At 46.6% G+C, this 18,840-nt stretch overlaps 1 protein-coding gene across 1 annotated transcript in view; it reads right to left on the bottom strand.

Annotated features, from left to right (window-relative positions):
* lrrc7 (leucine rich repeat containing 7) overlaps positions 1-18,201 on the bottom strand; it is a 186,690-nt gene extending 168,489 nt beyond the window's left edge. The window contains exon 1 of the mRNA XM_046300862.1: positions 17,899-18,201. The gene's annotated coding sequence lies outside the window, so the exon portion shown is untranslated. The remainder of the gene's footprint in view (positions 1-17,898) is intronic.
* Between the last annotated feature and the right edge of the window lie 639 nt (positions 18,202-18,840).

Below are 18,840 nucleotides of genomic sequence, written 5' to 3'. Positions count from 1 at the left end.
AAAAGAAGAAAAAAATAGTGTGGGTAATATGACAAATTTGGGGATATGTCACGTTTCAGAACCATACATTCTGCGGTTTCCTTATCTCCTAAAAGTAGATATCTCACAGGCCTGGGAGAGAGAGACAGGCTCATGCTGTGGTAGATGAGTGTAGCTCTGGTTACCCTTTGCAGCAGCGCACCACAAGCCCTGTGCCCAAAGCAGAGCACAGCGGAATAGGGAACTGGTGCTGAATACAGAATACCTCTCTCTCTCACACACTCACACACACACATACATACAAACACAGCCGTTTCCCATCCTGCATCAGTCTCCCCTTGCTCTCCCAGCAGCAGGGGCCGCTCTGGGCTTGCTGCTCTCGTCGGCAACGGTGGCCTGTAGGGGTAACTGAGTAACTGTTGAGAGTGCAGACACCCACGCTCTGTTACAAGCTAAAGCTCGTCAGTGGGTGGACAAGCTGGAGAGCTGCAGCGATGTTCTGGAGGAGCAGAGAGTGGAGATGGGCTTTGCATATTCATGACCTCCCCAGTCAAAGCCAGTCAAGGCACCGGCTCGGGAACCCCAGCATGACACACCCATATGGACTCAGTGAGCCCACAAGTACAACAAGCATTACACTCTCCTCACGACCATAGAACAGCAGCTCCCACTACAACAGGGTATATGTTCTCAGTCCATACCGCACAGTGTAAGTCTGAGTACACAAGCTCCTTGTGGTCTTTTTCCTCTGTTGAGGTATTTACAGATATCACCATCATCCGTTAACTGCACGTCAGAGGGTATATCGCCCACATGAGTCAGGTGAGGAGATCCTGTTGCTGTGTAGCTCACTGAGCCAGTGTGGATACTGGGAGGAAACTGTTATGACATATAAAAAAGGGTAATGATAACAAGGTGTTGAAGAGCACTGCGGGAGGAGTGTAAGTAGATCTCTCTCTCTCTGTCGCTGCGCTGGGATTGGCAGTGTGTGGGTTGGCTGCTCTCTTTCTCACTCCCTCTCTTGCACAGATGATGCAGCACCATGGAAACCTGTGCAGATATCTGCAGCTAATTATACGACCCGGTGACAGATATGAGCAAGAAAAAGTACAGTGGAATTAAGCTGCCAGCTCAGTGAGTCTAGGGCTCCTCTCCTTCCTCTCTTCCTCACCATCTTCAACACCCCCCCCCCCTAAAAAAAGTCAACAGAGCAGTACAGCTGGGCTTGTGTCAGCTTGTAAATCCTGTCTCACTAGACTAGAGTAAACAACTATATTACTGTAAATAAGGGACAGAATGATTTTTCCTCAAAGTTAGAATACATCCCCACATACAATATGACTAAATAGCACGTTATTCTGTGTTGATCAATACGTTGTTGCTATGGTGACCGGAAGAGGCGGCTGAGCTGATCAATACGTTGTTGCTATGGTGACCAGAAGAGGCGGCCAGCGCACTGGCAACTTGTGCAGAGCCCTTCTAAAGTGTGAAGGGAAGTAATTTGCTGGCCTGACTACACACAGTGGTAATTGGGTCTCGCCAATAGTCTAATGAGGTACCGTAGCCAGAAGAATGGGGGCACTTCTATGTCAGGCAATAGGCTATTTGACATCGTTACTCTTAAGGTGAGAACATGGTGAATCTCTATTACAAGGAAAATATGTCTAAAGATACATGTTATGTTGGCTTAAAGATTTAAAAAAAAAAAAAAAAAATTATTTTACCTTTATTTTACCAGGTAGGCTAGTTGAGAACAAGTTCTCATTTGCAACTGCGACCTGGCCAAGATAAAGCATAGCAGTGTGAACAGACAACACAGAGTTACACATGGAGTAAACAATTAACAAGTCAATAACACAGTAGAAAAAAAGGGGAGTCTATATACAATGAGTGCAAAAGGCATGAGGAGGTAGGCGAATAATTATAATATTGCAGAATAACACTGGAGTGATAAATTATCAGATTATCATGTATAGGTAGAGATATTGGTGTGCAAAAGAGCAGAAAAGTAAATAAATAAAAACTGTGGGGATGAGGTAGGTGAAAATGGGTGGGCTATTTACCAATAGATTATGTACAGCTGCAGCGATCGGTTAGCTGCTCAGATAGCTGATGTTTGAAGTTGGTGAGGGAGATAAAAGTCTCCAACTTCAGCGATTTTTGCAATTCGTTTCAGTCACAGGTAGCAGAGTACTGGAACGAAAGGCGGCCGAATGAGGTGTTGGCTTTAGGGATGATCAGTGAGATACACCTGCTGGAGCACGTGCTACGGATGGGTGTTGCCATCGTGACCAGTGAACTGAGATAAGGCGGAGCTTTACCTAGCATGGCCTTGTAGATGACCTGGAGCCAGTGGGTCTGGCGACGAATATGTAGCGAGGGCCAGCCGACTAGAGCATACAAGTCGCAGTGGTGGGTAGTATAAGGTGCTTTAGTGACAAAACGGATGGCACTGTGATAAACTGCATCCAGTTTACTGAGTAGAGTGTTGGAAGCAATTTTGTAGATGACATCGCCGAAGTCGAGGATCGGTAGGATAGTCAGTTTTACTAGGGTAAGCTTGGCAGCGTGAGTGAAGGAGGCTTTGTTGCGGAATAGAAAGCCGACTCTTGATTTGATTTTCGATTGGAGATGTTTGATATGGGTCTGGAAGGAGAGTTTGCAGTCTAGCCAGACACCTAGGTACTTATAGGTGTCCACATATTCAAGGTCACTGAAAGAAGTTACTAAGGTTCATCAAACCATTTCATTGCCATAACATTTCATGAACTTTCTACAGTTTGCTTAATATAAAACAGTTTGTTCAAACCCAAAAAGTATATTGTCTCCTAACCAAACATTTGTGGTGGAAGTCTGGAAGGGGCTTCCACAAATGTTTTTTGTCTAAAAAATGTGCCTACAGTAAATGTGTCACAAGACATTGGACTATAAAGCTTAATAAAGACATATACTTATCAATAACATCAAGTAAAGGACCTTGCCCTGTTTGTCTACTGTGCATGATTAGGCACTGTGCCTTTCTGTAATTCACTGCTCTACCAGCAGGTGGTGCTTGTGTAAGGGACAGGAACAGGGAGCAGCCAGGCTGAGGAGGGACAGTTTTTTAATGACAAGATGAAGCTCCATCAAGGCAGGGCAGACTATATTTAGACTGAGTGCAATTCCTCGTCCAGAAAGCTTCTGTTCATCTTGAAGGGAGAGTATGAGGAACCTTGACTTACTGAATCATTTATCAGTGTTGCTGAACTGTCATCCATCATCCATCATCACTCCCCCCTCTACAATACTATCACCTTGAGATGAAAGCAATGGCAAACAGAATATAAATCTGAAGTTAGTTTGTCTGTGTTGTCACAAGATATGACATTTTTCATTAACACATCATGAGAACTCTCTCTGCAATTCCTTAAACCTTAAGTCAAAAGACAAGAGAGATGTGAACACCAGAACTGATGCTGAGTGCTGTGGGCAGACCAAAGGTGACACTCTGAGATGGTGCTGGAATAGCCTGCTACAGGTTAAAACCCACACACAGTTCTCTGTTCTGAACAAAATCTTTTCATAATCCGAGAGAAGATGGTGCAACAGCCGGGGTGGCTAATGCTCAAATAAGGCGTTATGTCTTTGGTCATATTGAGCGTATACTGGATATAAAACCTCCTTTGCCCATCACTCTGTGATGAAACATAATGGGAAAATCACAGTCAAGCTATTCCATGGGATGAATGAATTTAGGCCATTGTGACCTAGATAACAGAGGACCTACTTTCATCTGATTGGCTTTATTTAAGGCAGTCCACTCCCAGTTCCCGGGCCCAATCCAAACTAGCCCTGTCTCAGAGCCATATCCTCCTTCCCTTGCAGATCCCAGCTGGAAGGTGACATCTCACAGACAGTAGCAGTACCAGGCCGTAGTGCTCAGCCTCAGCACATATCAGATTCCTCCACTCTGTCTATACAGGGCATTCGGAAGTATTCAGAAGCATTTACTTTTTTCACATCTTGTTACGTTGTAGCCTTATTCTTACGTTGCTGCCTTATTCTAAAATTGATACCCGATAATGACTCATTGAAAACAGGTTTTCAGAATGCTTGAAAATGTATTAAAAATGTAAAACAGAACTAACTTATTTACGTAAGTATTCAGACCCTTTGCTATGAGACTCGAAATTAAGCTCAGGTGCATCCTGTTTCCATTGATCATACTTCCTACAACTTGATTGGAGTCCACCTGTCATAAAACATGATTTGGAAAGGCACACTCCTGCTATATAAGGTCCCACAGTTGACAGTAAATGTCAGAACAAAAACCAAGCCATGAGATTGAAGGAATTGTCCGTAGAGCTCGGAGGCAGGATTCTGTCGAGGCACAGATCTGGGGAAGGGTACCAAAAGATGTGTGCAGCATTGAAGGTCCCCAAGAACACAGTGGCCTCCATTATTCTTATTGGAAGAAGTTTGGAACCACCAAGACTCTTCATATGGTTGGCCGCCCGGCCAATTGAGCAATCGGGGGAGAAGGGCCTTGTCCAGGGAGGTGACCAAGAACCTGATGGTCACTCTGACAGAGCTCCAGAGTTTCTCTGCGGATATGGGAGAACCTTCCAGAAGGAAAACCATCTCTGCAGCACTCCACCAATCAGGCCTTTATGGTAGAGTGGCCAGACGAAAGCCACTCCTCAGTAAAAGGCACATGACAGCCCGCTTGGAGTTTGCAAAAAGGCACCTAAAGGACTCAGACCATGAAAAACAAGATTATCTGGTCTGATGAAACCAAGATTGACCTCTTCAACCTGAATGCCAAGCGGCATGTCTGGAGGAAACCTGGCACCATCCCTATGGTGAAGCATGGTGGTGGCAGCATCATGCTGTGGGGATGTTTTTCAGCGTCAGGGACTGGGAGACTTGTCAAGATCGAGAGAAAGATGAACGGAGCAAAGTACAGAGAGACCCTTGATGAAAACCTGCTCCAGAGAGCTCAGGACCTCAGACTGGGGTAAAGGTTCACCTTCCAACAGGACAATGACCCTAAGCACACAGCCAAGACAAAGCAGGAGTGGCTCCCGGACAAGTCTCTGAATGTCCTTGAGTGGCCCAGACAAAACCCGATCAAACATCTCTGGAGACCTGAAAATAGCTGTGCAGCGACGCTCCCCATCCAACCTGACAGAGCTTGAGAGGATCTGCACAGAAGAATGGGAGAAACTCCCCAAATACAGGTGTGCCAAGCTTGTAGCATCATACCCAAGAAGACTCGAGGCTGTAATCGCTGCCAAAGGTGCTTCAACAAAGTACTGAATAGAGGGTCTGAATACTTATGTAAATGTGATATTTCAGTTTATTTTATACATTTGCAAAAAAATGCCTAAAAACCTGTTGTTGCTTTGTCATGATGGGGTATTGTGTGTAGAATGATGAGGGGGGAAAAGTAAAGGGGTCTGTCCACTTTCCCGAAAGCACTGTATGTTCCCTATTCAAAGTCATGATTGCCATCACTATATTAAACTGTAGAGGTATTGTGGGGAATAACCACTGGGTTGAAGAGAATGAAAAAGCTTCAGAGTCATATATTTAGTCATGTCCTAATGCTTGTCATCTATCTCATGATAAAGACAGGTCCTACTGTGTATCGGCTGGCAGGAGTGATGAATACCACACTGCATCGGCAGACGCTCAGCGTGTCTGTCCCAAATGTCTGCTCTTAAAGCCGGTTCCACCATGACTTCTAAAATAACACAACAAATCTGAAATGTTTTAGTCCAAAGGTTATACAGTATACAGTGACAACAACGAGCCTCGTGGGCATTTACTAGAAGGTAGAATATGATTGCTTCATTGTCTTACTTATGTAAACGGAGATGGCGATATGCCAAGATCTTGAATGAATAATGATGACACACACACACCCACTCAATGACAAACAGTGATTTTAATGAGGGTTGGAAAATGACTAATTGAAAAAGATATAAAGGAAAAAGAACAATAATGTTTTTATCACCAAATAAATTACTTTGTGTCTTTAGAATACTAAGGCATAAACTTTTTAGACAATAACAGATGGTAAGACAATAATTCAATAAAACTAACAGTTTTACTGACACGTAAACTCAGAAAACGAGAAAACTATCATTCAAGGTCAACATCTAGCTACGGTATTGCATCTCAGTCCTTCATGTCTTATTATAACCAAGGTCAGAGCCAATGAAACCAGAGTCTTAAGCAGAAAGCTGACACATTGTCCTCCTCATACTTTGCATTGTTACAGAATTCTACTTTCTACTCTATTTTACTATTTTACTATGTGTGTGTCTCTCTTTCTCCAGATAGCAGATAGCCAGATGATTGCTTCTTCTTCTCGGCTAGTTGCCGGATCTACTGGCTCTCTCCAATGACTTTGAAGAACAAAAACAATCCAAGGATGTAACCTTCTGCAGGAGAACCATCATACCCTCCAAGGCATGGATATCATCCCTCAGAATAACTGGAGGTTTAATTCACATACTGCCAAGTTAGCACACATTCTTTTGGTTCAGGAATGACATAAAAATGATCAAAGCTTGGATAAAATGAAAGTGGAAACTAAGGATACCTGCATGAAACTTCAATTTATACTCAATATACTGGACAAAAAATGTATTGCTTGAAAAGCGACATCGATTTTAAGAACAATGTCTGTTATCTATGCACTGGCTAGGTTCTTTCAGATGAAAGTATTCTGTTTGTGGGCTGAGGTTGAGAGAAGTTGAGAAAATCTATGGTTGATAGCTTGAAAGAAGAATCAACCAAAACAAAAAATATATAATATTTCCGTAGCAATGCGGAAACCTGCCACATTTTGTTGCATTAGAACAGTAGGAGTGTACAACTGAACTCACAAATCATTAGCTTCCAAAAGAGTCAGTGTTGGTTGCCGTGCAACCTAGGTCTATATCATAATAAAGGCAAGGAGACGAACAATATAACTTGACTGGGGGAAGGTTACAAATCCACCGAGAGCGTAAGTATAAGGCTATCAAAAATATATATTTATTTGTTGTGAGGATAAAGGCATGAACATCAGATATTATTGCATCCAGAGCAATGAGAGAGCGATAACGGATGGCTCTTTGTTTATTACAGTGGTCAAAAAGAAAGGCTTGGTGCTGAGAGGGTCAATTTGACATTGAGCCAATCTCACCAGAACACATTTTTAATGTACTCCCCACCACCTCAGCAACAAACCCCAATTCCACCCAGCAGAGGAGGAAAGGTCCACAGGACAAAAAAACAAATCTCTCTGAGCCAGAGGGCGCATCTCCATTCCATAGTCCGTCTGGTGGATAGAACCCAAGGCTATTGGAACAGAGGAGAAACCAGAGAATGACGTTTCTAAGGAAACAGTGAAAAGAGCCTTTTCCACAACAAGATTATGTTGTTGTCTTTATGTTTGTTCCCATAACATGGCTGAGGTACAAGCAGTGTACAGCAATAATGCCCGAATATAAAACATTCAAGTTCTCTGTCTAAGTCATTATTGACAAGGAAGTAATATGATAGCATTTAGCATGACTTAAATAACCTCATTAATGGATTTCAGATTTTATTAATTGGGCCATATAGATCTCAACAGGCCACCCTAATACTGTACACTCCTTAGGGCACTAATGGAAAACATGAATATGTATACATTTCATAAGGCTAATATCAAAACATGTTTAATACATGAAATGAAAAATGGACATCCATTATTTGCAGAGGTATCAGGGAAGGATATTGACCTGCACTGCTTGAAGATGAGATTGTATTACATACTACCACCGGTGCTTTTTTCAGCACACAGAATAATTGGCCCTATTTTATTTCATGATTTGTTTTTGCATTAGGAAAAGGTTCATTTGATTTGATTGGCCATGTAGGTTATTTATTATATGTTATTTGAAAGGTCTACGTTTATATGTCGGTGTTCGTCAATGTCATGTAAATATCCATGGATCCCGCTCATCTTCTGCGCCTGTCACACCCTGATTTGTTTCACCTGTCTTGTGATTGTCTCCACCCCCTCCAGGTGTTGCTTTGTATCCCTGGTGTGTATATCCCTGTGTTTCCTTGTCTCTCTGTGCCAGTTCATCTTAAATATTTTTCAAGTCAACCAGCGTTTTTCCCGTACTCCTGTTTCGATTCTCTTGCTAGTCCTCCCGGTTTTTGACCCTTGCTTGTTTTCTGGACTCCGTACCCGCCTGCCTGACCATCCTGCCTGCCCTGACCTCGAGTCTGCCTGCCACTCTGTACCTACTGGACACTGGCCTGGTTTTGACCTTTTGCCTGTCCACGACCATTCTCTTGCCTACCCTTTTGGATTGTTTAATAAATATCAAGACTCAAACCATCTGCCTCCCGTGTCTGCATCTGGGTCTCGCCTTGTGCGCTTATAGTACAATCTGGCCATGACAGACCCAACAGACTTGGACCAGCTCCGCCACGCTGTCTCCTTGCAGGGAGCCACCATTGGGAGGCATGAAGAGTTACTACAGGACCTTTTGGAATGGCTTCGTTCCCTGATGGAATGCCATGACCAAGGGTTTAAGGCTATGATGGAGGAAATCAGAGAGTTAGCTCATAGGCAGCCTACCACCTCTGAGAACACCAAACCACCCAGTAACTTTTTCCCTATTAGTGGTGAGTTTGTACAGCCGACCCCGGCTCCCCGAGAACCCTGCTTACTACCTGCGGAGCGATATTCTGGGGATCATGGTACCTGCCAGGGTTTTCTTTCTCAGTGCTCTCTTATTTTTGAGCTCCAGCCATCTTCGTTTATTTTGGACTGATCGAAGATAGCATCTTTTATTACGTTAATGTCAGGAAGGGCGCTATTATGGGCTACGCCAGTCTGGGAGCAACAATCTGACATTTGTCGTCATCTGAAGGATTTCATGACAGAGGTGAGGAAGGTGTTCGAATCTCCGGTATCCGGGAGAGAGGCTGCCCAAAAACTTCTTGAATTACGTCAAGACTCCTGTAGTGTGGCAGACTACGCTAATCCCTTTCGCACATTTTCCGCCAAGAGTGCCTGGAATCAGGAGTCTCTTTTCTATACCTTTCTTCATGGATTATCTGAGGTGGTAAAAGATTACCGGTGAACCTCAATTCCCTCATCCCACTCACCATTAGAATTGATGGACGTCTAAGGGAACGCAGGAGTGAGAGGAGGTCTGGCCTAGGTCACACTCGTTCATCCCCAGTGGCTCGCTCACCTTCGAAGGAAGTCCCTGAAGGCTGTTTTTCTGGGAGGATCGGAAGCCACCCGAGCTCCCTCGAGAGTCATCGACGACGGGTGAGTCCGGAACCTATGCAACTGGGCAGAGCTAGGTTATCGCCTAGGGAATGTTCACATAGGTTAAGTTCCAACAGTTGTCTGTACTGTGGGGCTGTGGGACATTATATAGCCACCTGCACAGTTAAGATACCTATTTATGTAGTAGGTACAAGTACACTGGTGAACCAGGCTGGGAATCCTCTACATCCCATCAACCGCACTCCTTTTTTTGTGATACCGCTGTGGGGAGACCAGTCTAAATCTCTCCGGGTGTTTATTGACTCTGGGATGCATGAGAGTTTTATGGGCGCTACCCTAGTTTCTGAATTAGGTATCCCAACTCAACTCCTCTCTGTTCCCATGGACACTAGAGCACTGGACGGCCGCTCCATTGGTAGAGTTACCTACAGTACTGTTCCTGTTAATCTGCGGGTTTCAGGAAATCACAGTGAGCTTCTCCTCATTGAGTCTCCCCATGTTCCTGTTTAGAGATTTTCTTGGCTCAAAAAACACAACCCCATTATTGACAAGTTCAATCCTGGGTTGGAGTCCGTTCTGCCATTCCCATTGCCTCAAAGCAGCGCAGCATTCCTCGAGACGGCCTCCTCAGGGCTTAAGTCAAATCTTGGATTTCTCTGCCGTCTCCACAGAGTACCACAACTTCCTGGAGGTCTTCAGCAAGGCACAGGCTATTTCTCTTCCCCCGCACCGTCCTTATGATAGTGCCATTGATCTCCTCCCAGGCACCACACCACTTCGTAGTATGGCTATATTCTATATCCTGGCTGGAGACCAAGGCCATGGAGGAGTATATAGAGGACTCTCTAGCTACCGTCTGTCTGCATCACCTACAGGCGCAGGATTTTTCTTTGTGGAGAGGAAGGACAAGACTCTGTGTCCGTGCATTGACTAGCGGGGTCTAAATTACATTACGGTTAAGAATTGTTACCCCCTACCACTCTTCTCCTCAGTTTTCAAACTTCTCCAGGGTGCCACCATTTTTTCCAAGCTGGACCTTCAGAATGCATACCACCTGGTTTGGATTTGCGAAGGAGATGAGTGGAAGACAGTATTCAACACAGCCAGTGGGCATTATGAGTACCAGGTCATGCCGTTTGGACTCCCCAATGCCCACTCTGTCTTCCAGGCTCAGGTAAACGATGTGCTCCGGGATTGTTAAAATGTTTTGTGTTTGTCTACCTTGACAACACCCTGTTTTTTTCCCGGTCTGCCCAAGGACATGTTCTTCATGTCAGACAGGTCCTTCAGCGCTTCCTGGAGAACCAATTGTTCATGAAAGCTGAGAAGTGAGATCCACCGCTCTACAAACTCCTTTCTGGGATATGTCATCGCTGAGGAAATTGTCCAGATGTAACGGCGTTCTTCGTTTGTCGAAACAGAGTCGGACCGAAATGCAGAGTGGTTGTTACTCATGATCTTTAATGAAGGAAAACGGAACGATACATGAAATAACTCAATACAAAAACAACAAACGGAACGAGAAACCTATTACAGCCTATCTGGTGAACAATCACCCACGAAATACAAAGCGAAACTCAGGCTACCTAAATACGGTTCCCAATCAGAGACAACGAGAATCACCTGACTCTGATTGAGAATCGCCTCAGGCAGCCAAGCCTATACAACACCCCTAATCAGCCGCGATCCCAAATACTACAAACCCCAATACGAAAAACAACATATAAACCCATGTCACACCCTGGCCTAACCAAACATATAACAAAAACACAAAATACAATGACCAAGGCGTGACAGAACCCCCCCCCCTAAGGTGCGGACTCCCGGACGCACCTCAAAACCATAGGGAGGGTCCAGGTGGGCGTCTGTCCATGGTGGCGGCTCCGGCTCGGGACGTGGACCCCACTTCATTAATGTCCTAGTTCCTTCCCTTCGCGTCCTGGGATAATCCACCCTCTCCGCCGACCATGGCCTAATAGTCCTCACCCAGATCCCCACTGGACTGAGGGGCAGCTCGTGACTGAGGGGCAGCTCGGGACAGAGGGGCAGCTCGGGACAGAGGGGCAGCTCGGGACAGAGGGGCAGCTCGGGACAGAGGGGCATCTCGGGACAGAGGGGCATCTCGGGACAGAAGCAGCCCGGGACTGAGGGGAAGCCCAGTACTGAGATGAAGCTCAGGCAGGTAGTAGGCTCCGGTAGATCCTGGCTGGCTGGCGGAACTGGAAGATTCTGGTTGACTAGCAGATCTGGAAGAGACTGGTTGACTGGCAGATCTGGAAGAGACTGGTTGACTGGCAGATCTGGAAGAGACTGGTTGACTGGCAGATCTGGAAGAGACTGGTTGACTGGCAGATCTGGAAGAGACTGGTTGACTAGCAGATCTGGAAGATCAAGGCTAACTGGCGGATCCTGGATGACTGGCGGATCCTGGCCGACTGGCAGATCCTGGCCGACTGGCAGATCCTGGCCGACTGGCAGATCCTGGCCGACTGACACTTCTGGCGGATCCTGGCTGACTGGCACTTCTGGCGGATCCTGGCTTACTGGCACTTCTGGCGGATCCTGGCAGACTGGTGGATCCAGGCTGACTGGTGGATCTAACTGATCCTGACAGACTGGCAACGCTGCGGCGCTGGGCAGACTGGCGGCGCTGGGCAGACTGGCGGCGCTGGGCAGACTGGCGACGCTGGGCAGACTGGCGACGCTGGGCAGACTGGGAGCACTGGCGGCGCTGGGCAGACTGGGAGCACTGGCGGCACTGGGCAGACTGGGAGCACTGGCGGCGCTGGGCAGACTGGGAGCACTGGCGGCGCTAGGCAGACTGGCGGCACTGGCGGCACTGGGCAGACTGGCGACGCTGGGCAGACTGGCAGCGCTGGGCAGACTGGCGACGCTGGGCAGACTGGCGGCGTTGGGCAGACTGGCGGCGCTGGGCAGACTGGCGGCGCTGGGCAGACTGGCGGCGCTGGGCAGACTGGCGGCGCTGGGCAGACTGGGAGCACTGGCGGCGCTGGGCAGACTGGGAGCATTGGCGGCACTGGGCAGACTGGGAGCACTGGCGGCGCTGGGCAGACTGGGAGCACTGGCGGCGCTAGGCAGACTGGCGGCACTGGCGGCGCTGGGCAGACTGGCGACGCTGGGCAGACTGGCAGCGCTGGGCAGACTGGCGACGCTGGGCAGACTGGCGACGCTGGGCAGACTGGGAGCACTGGCGGCGCTGGGCAGACTGGGAGCACTGGCGGCGCTGGGCGGACTGGGAGCACTGGCGGCGCTGGGCAGACTGGCGGCACTGGCGGCGCTGGGCAGACTGGCGGCGCTGGGCAGACTGGCGGCGCTGGGCAGACTGGCGACGCTGGGCAGACTGGGAGCACTGGCGGCGCTGGGCAGACTGGGAGGACTGGCGACGCTGGGCAGACTGGGAGCACTGGCGGCGCTGGGCAGACTGGCGGCACTGGCGGCGCTGGGCAGACTGGAGACTCCGGCAGCGCAGGAGAGGAGACAGGCTCTGGCTGCCCTGAACAGGCGAGGCACACTGGAGGCCTGGTGCGTGGTGCTGGAACTGGTGCTACAGGATCGAGGACACGCACAGGAAGCCTGGTGCGGGGAGCTGCCACCGGAGGACTGGAGTGTGGAGGTGGCACAGGATGGGCTTGACCGTGAAGGCGTACTGGAGATCTTGAGAGCAGTGTTGGCACAGGACGTGCAAGGCTAGGGATGTGCACAGGAGGCCTGGTGCGTGAGGCTGGCACCAACTTCACCAGCCGACTAACACGCACCTCAGGTAGAGTATAGAGCGCTAACTCAGGTGCTATCAAATCCCTGACACGATCCGTCGGACGAATATCGTATCTATAGCACCAAGCTAGCAACTCCCTCATCACTCTCCACTCCACTTTCCCCATTAACTCCTTCACAGTCTCTGCTTCGCTCACCTCTGACACCGGCTCTGGTTCTGGTCTCCTCCTTGGCTCCTCACGATAAACAAGGAGAGTTGGCTCAGGTCTATCTCCTGACTCAGCCATACTCTCCCTGAGCCTCCCCCCAATAACATTTTTGGGGTGACTTTCGGGTTTTGCTCTGCACCGCAGTGTTCTCCTTTTCGACTCCATTCGCCTATAGCCCTCTTCGCATTGCTCCAGCGAATCCCACTTTCTCTGGGTCGGCCGCCCACCTGTCGATTTCTTCCCACGTCGTATACTCCATACCTCTGCTCTCCATAACGTCCTCCCTTCGCTTTTCAAGCTGTCGCTGTCGCTGCCTGTTAACACGCTGCTCGGTCCGTGAGTGGTGGGTGATTCTGTAACGGCGTTCTTTGTTTGTTGAAAGAGAGTCGGACCGAAATGCAGCGTGTTTGTTACTCATGACTTTAATGAATGAAGAGCATAACATGAAATAACCATAACATAACAAAAACAACAAACGGAACGAGAAACCTATTACAGCCTATCTGGTGAAACACTACACAGAGACAGGAACAATCACCCACGAAATACAAAGCGAAACTCAGGCTAACTAAATACGGTTCCCAATCAGAGACAACGAGAATCACCTGACTCTGATTGAGAATCGCCTCAGGCAGCCAAGCCTATACAACACCCCTAATCAGCCGCGATCACATGGCCTCCAGCTGTCGACAAAGCCTTTGTGGACCTGAAGCATCAGTTCACAACAGCTCCCATCCTCATCCATCCAGATCCGTCCCGTAAATTTGTGGTAGAGGTTGATGCTTCTGATGTTGGAGTGGGGGCCATCCTGTCCCAGCAATCTGCCTAGGACCAAAAGCTTAATTCCTGTCCCATCGTCTCAATCCTGTAGAGAGGAACTACGATGTAGGTAACCGAGAACTCCTGGCGGTGAGATGGCGTTGGAAGAGTGGAGGCACTGGATGGAAGGAGCAGAACAGCCATTCCTGGTCTGGACCAACCATGAAAATATTGAATATCTCCATACAGCAAAACGGCTTAACTCCAGGCAGGCCCGGTGGGCTCTCCTGTTTACAAGATTGAACCACCATTTCCTACCGCCCAGGGTCCAAGAATGTGAAGCCTGCCACCCTCTCCCGCCTCTACAGTTCCTTTGCCAAACCCTCAGTCTCCAAAACCATTCTCCCTACCTCATGCCTTGCAGCCTCAGTGGGTTGGTGTATTGAGACCCTTGTTTGCAAGGCACAACGTTCCCAGCCTGGACCTGAAGGGGGCCTGGCTAACCAGTGTTTGTCCCTAACTCAGTCTGGTCCTGAAATGGGCTCATTCCTCCAGGCTAACCTGTCATTCCGGTTCCCGCCGTACCCTAGCATTCCTCTGACAACGTTTCTGGTGGCACACAGGACTCTCCCCTTTTGAGTGTTGCATGGAGTATCAACCTCCACTCTACCCAGAACAAGAACCGTAAGTCAACGTACCCTTGGCCCAGATGTTTGTCCGCCGCTGTCAACATACCTGGAGAAGAGCTCGGGTAGCACTTCTCAAGACCAACTCCAGGTATTGTCAACAAACGGACCACCGCTGGACTCCAGCTCCTCGTTACCGCATTGGGCAGAGGGTATGGCTGTCCACACGGGACCTGCCCCTTCGGGTAGAGTCCTGAAAACTGTCCCCTCATTTCATTGGTCCATTTCCCATCTCTAGAGGCCATAGTTCCACTGCTGTCCGTCTCTTGTTACCCCGGACCCTCCGCATTCACCCTACATTTCATATGTCTAGGATTAAGGCCTTGTCTCACAGTCCATTGTCTTCTGTCTTCTGTCCCCAGGCCCCCCCCCCGTGTCATTGATTGGCCATCCGACATACAGGTTGTAACATCTCCTGGGTGTTCAACCATGGGGCAGGGGTTTCCAGTACCTGGTTGACTGGGAGGGTTACTGCCTGGGGGAGAGGTGCTGGGTTCCCACTAGACATCCTGGATCCAGCCTTCATCGCCGACTTCCACCGCTGTGATTTGTTTCCCCTGTCTTGTGATTGTCTCCACCCCTTCCAGGTGTTGCTTATTATCCCTGTGTTTCCTGTCTCTCTGTGCCAATTAGTCTTGTGTATTTTTCAAGTCAACCATAGTTTTTCCCGTACTCCTGTTTTTGACCCTTGCCTGTTTTCTGGACTGTACCCGCCTGTATGACCATTCTGCCTGCCCTGACCTCGAGCCTGCCTGCCGCTCTGTACCTCCTGGACTCTGACCTGGTTTTGACCTTTTGCCTGTCCACGACCATTCTCTTGCCTACCCCTTTTGGATTGTTCAATAAATATCAATACTCAAACCATCTGGGTCTCGCCTTGTGTCCTTATAGCGCCTGTAAATATATCTGCATTTTGCACCTGATTTCATCTGACTCGTGATTCTTCGCACTCCCTGATAAGACCACCTAGGGTCCACTATCTTACACATTGGTACCTGTTTTAGTTGCTGACAGATTTTCCAAATAAGGGTCAGTTTCTCAGGTTTAAAAAGATGCCATATCATGTTCAGTGACCAACTAGGCTACTACCAATGTAATTAGCAAAACAACCTGTATTACCAGATTTTGTTTCATTGGTATAATTCTATCCACTGCCTTTTGATTTGTGCTCTGACCTGTAAGTGATATCTTAGCCTCAGTAACCCTATAGGACCCAGCTAAGCTGGCAAGGACATGGAGGACCCCTCTCCCTAGAAGAAAATAGCTTAGGTCAGCTAGCGTCAAACAGAAGGTTCTTCTGGAGAAATACATTTCTTACAAGGGCAAAAAAGTTATAGCAAACTTTTTAGAGGATCATTGGTATTCGGCTGAGTGCTTGGGTTGGGTATTCCATGGCAACTATTTTCTTCTGGTAGCAATCGGCTAAAGAGAGCTGAGTGTAAAATGGATGCTCAGTGTGAGTTTGAGGCATGAAGTCCATTCAATAGAGGAGGTATGTGTACTCAAGTCTCAACTGTACTAGTATAAAAGTACTAGTGATAGTCAAGAAAGTGGCCAAACGCAAACCATACACAAAATGGATGACATTAGATGACTAAGTAGTTTCCAATCAATCCTTTGATAACCTTAGCCTACTTGAACACAGCCTGATAATATATGCCGTTTAGCAGAAGCTTTTATCCAAAGCGACTTAGTCATGTGTGCATACATTTTACATATGGGTGCTGCTGACGAATTCTATTATTTTGTTCCCCTCATATTCTCCCTCATTACTCAGTCTCTTTGATGTTAGGCAACAGCAGCTTTACACAGCACTGTGAATGGTGTTTTTAGAGAGTCAGCATGGATGGACTTGGCATAGTGGGGATGAGGGAAAGTCTGTATAGGCATGCACTCCAGTATTAGCCTCGGAGACACAGCTCAGGGCACATAAGCAAAGCTATCTAAAGAGCTTATGGTGATATGTTCACATGCAACAATGTAACCTGCAATGTAACCAATGCTAACCACCCTTTCACGATGGGTGACAGCACTCATATGCAACATAAGTGTTGCTGGAGCTTTGAATTAAACTAGTGTAATTCGTAGTAGTGCAGCCTGGTCTCAGAGCACTTTGTATTATTTTGTATGTAAATGCGACAGTCCGTTTAGTTGTTACATTTCGTATGGTATCAATTCATTTGTAGATGTCCATCCCGCATTTCCTATGATATGTTACAAATTAAACTGAACAAAATATAAATGACTTACAGTTCATATAAGGAAATTAGTCAATTGAAATAAATAAATTAGGCCCTAATCTATGGATTTGACATGACAAGGCATAGACCCACCCACTTGGGAGCCAAGCCCAGCTAATCAGAATGAGTTTTTCCCCACAAAAGGGCTTTATTACAGACAGAAATACTCCTCCAACATTCAATTCTCTGGCAACAGCTCTGGTGGACATTCCTACAGTCAGCATGCCAATTGCACGCTCTCTCAAAACTTGATACATCGGTGGCATTATGTTGGGTTACAAAACTGCATATTTTAGAGTGGCCTTTTATTGTCCCCAACACAAGGTGCACCTGTGTAATGATCATGCTGTTTAATCAGCTTCTTGATGTGCCACACCTGTCAGGTGGATGGATTATATTGACAAGGGATAAAATGCTCACTAACAGGGATATAAACAAATTTGTGAACAAAATTTTAGAGAAATATGCATATGGAAAATTTCTGGGATCTTTTGTTTCAGCTCATGAAACATGGTACCAGCACTTTATATGCTGCGTTTATATTTTTGTTCAGTGTACAATTCATATTACATGTTACGAATTTGCAAACGACGCCGGCCCATCCACCCCAAACATCCACCCTACTTTCATTTTTGCCTTAAGTAACCATCTGTCTTATATAACCAAACCAAACATCATATCATACTATTTTTTTCGTCACAGATTTTCGTTTACTTTGTTACGTCTAGTATATGAAACCAGACTGAGTAGTGGTATCCTTGTATACAGTAGTAGCTTATATGTTACAGTAAATATTGAAGAAAAAAAACTGAGCCAAGATACTCACTTTAGTAAATACAAGGGTTTACCTGCATATACGTTTTTGCCTAATTCGGTAGGCGTAGTTTCTCCTCCACAATGCAGATACAGTAGGTTATAGCACTCACTGGACCCGTACAGTTTACATGATGTAACGAGCCTCCTGCGCAGCATAAAGAACATGCACATGCATCACACTTATGTTAATAAAAATTACCTACCGTATTGAGCAGGTCGTACATTTTGATTAAACCTTCACAAGGTCACAACAAATGCAGTCGTTTTCCCTCGGTCAAATCCTCTAGTTTACGAATTAGTCACGTTCTTAATTAAACTTGCACAAATTCTTCCTTTCGGGGTGGTGACGGTCGGAGTAAATGTAGGTATGTGGTATAGCTACTTCCTCGAATGGTGTTTTGATTTCTCAATCATATATCTACTTAGATATTTCGCTTGCATATAATAGCAGCCTTTTATAACACTTGCTGCGATGGGCACAGCATGCGCTGCGCTACAGACTTACAATGTCAATCAAACAGGTTCATTGGCAATTGGAGCGCCCACCCCTACGCAACGCGGATTGGCTCATATGTTTGATTGACATACATTTTAACATAACTGCGCCGATGTTCATAAACTGGAAGCCAGATTGTGAACTCACAGGGTGCAGGCTGTTGATACAGATGGTTACATTCCCTATTTATGATGACATCTATCCTCAATGATGCAGACCTTTTCTGAGCAATAAAAAAAAATGATCACCTCAAGGAGTTGGGAAAAAATATATATTATATTGTATTATATCTATCGAGGCATTTAGCTTGTGTACCTACAACAGTAGTCTAACTGTTTGTGTAATTACACATTTAAAGATGTTGTGCATATGATTTACACAAAACAATATAATCAGTGGTGTGAGTTTATTACAGTCCGAAATGTGCACATAATCTGTAATTACACTGTACTTACATGGGTATTATTACAGTGTTAAAATGGTATTGTCAAGAATACACTGAATAAAGATAGGCTATTCCAGATCCAACCCAGGTATCCCCATGTGACAGACCAACAGTACAGCACCCTGAAACATAAGTCTAATCCAACATAAATGTTCACATAGTGACATACTATAAAATAACACAACCTCATTTCATAATCCACAA

The sequence above is a fragment of the Oncorhynchus gorbuscha genome, linkage group LG15, assembly GCF_021184085.1.
Source record: "Oncorhynchus gorbuscha isolate QuinsamMale2020 ecotype Even-year linkage group LG15, OgorEven_v1.0, whole genome shotgun sequence".
NCBI classification, from domain to species: Eukaryota; Metazoa; Chordata; class Actinopteri; order Salmoniformes; family Salmonidae; genus Oncorhynchus; species Oncorhynchus gorbuscha.
Note: the sequence above shows the minus strand (reverse complement) of the source record. Positions and strands in the feature narration are given on the sequence as shown.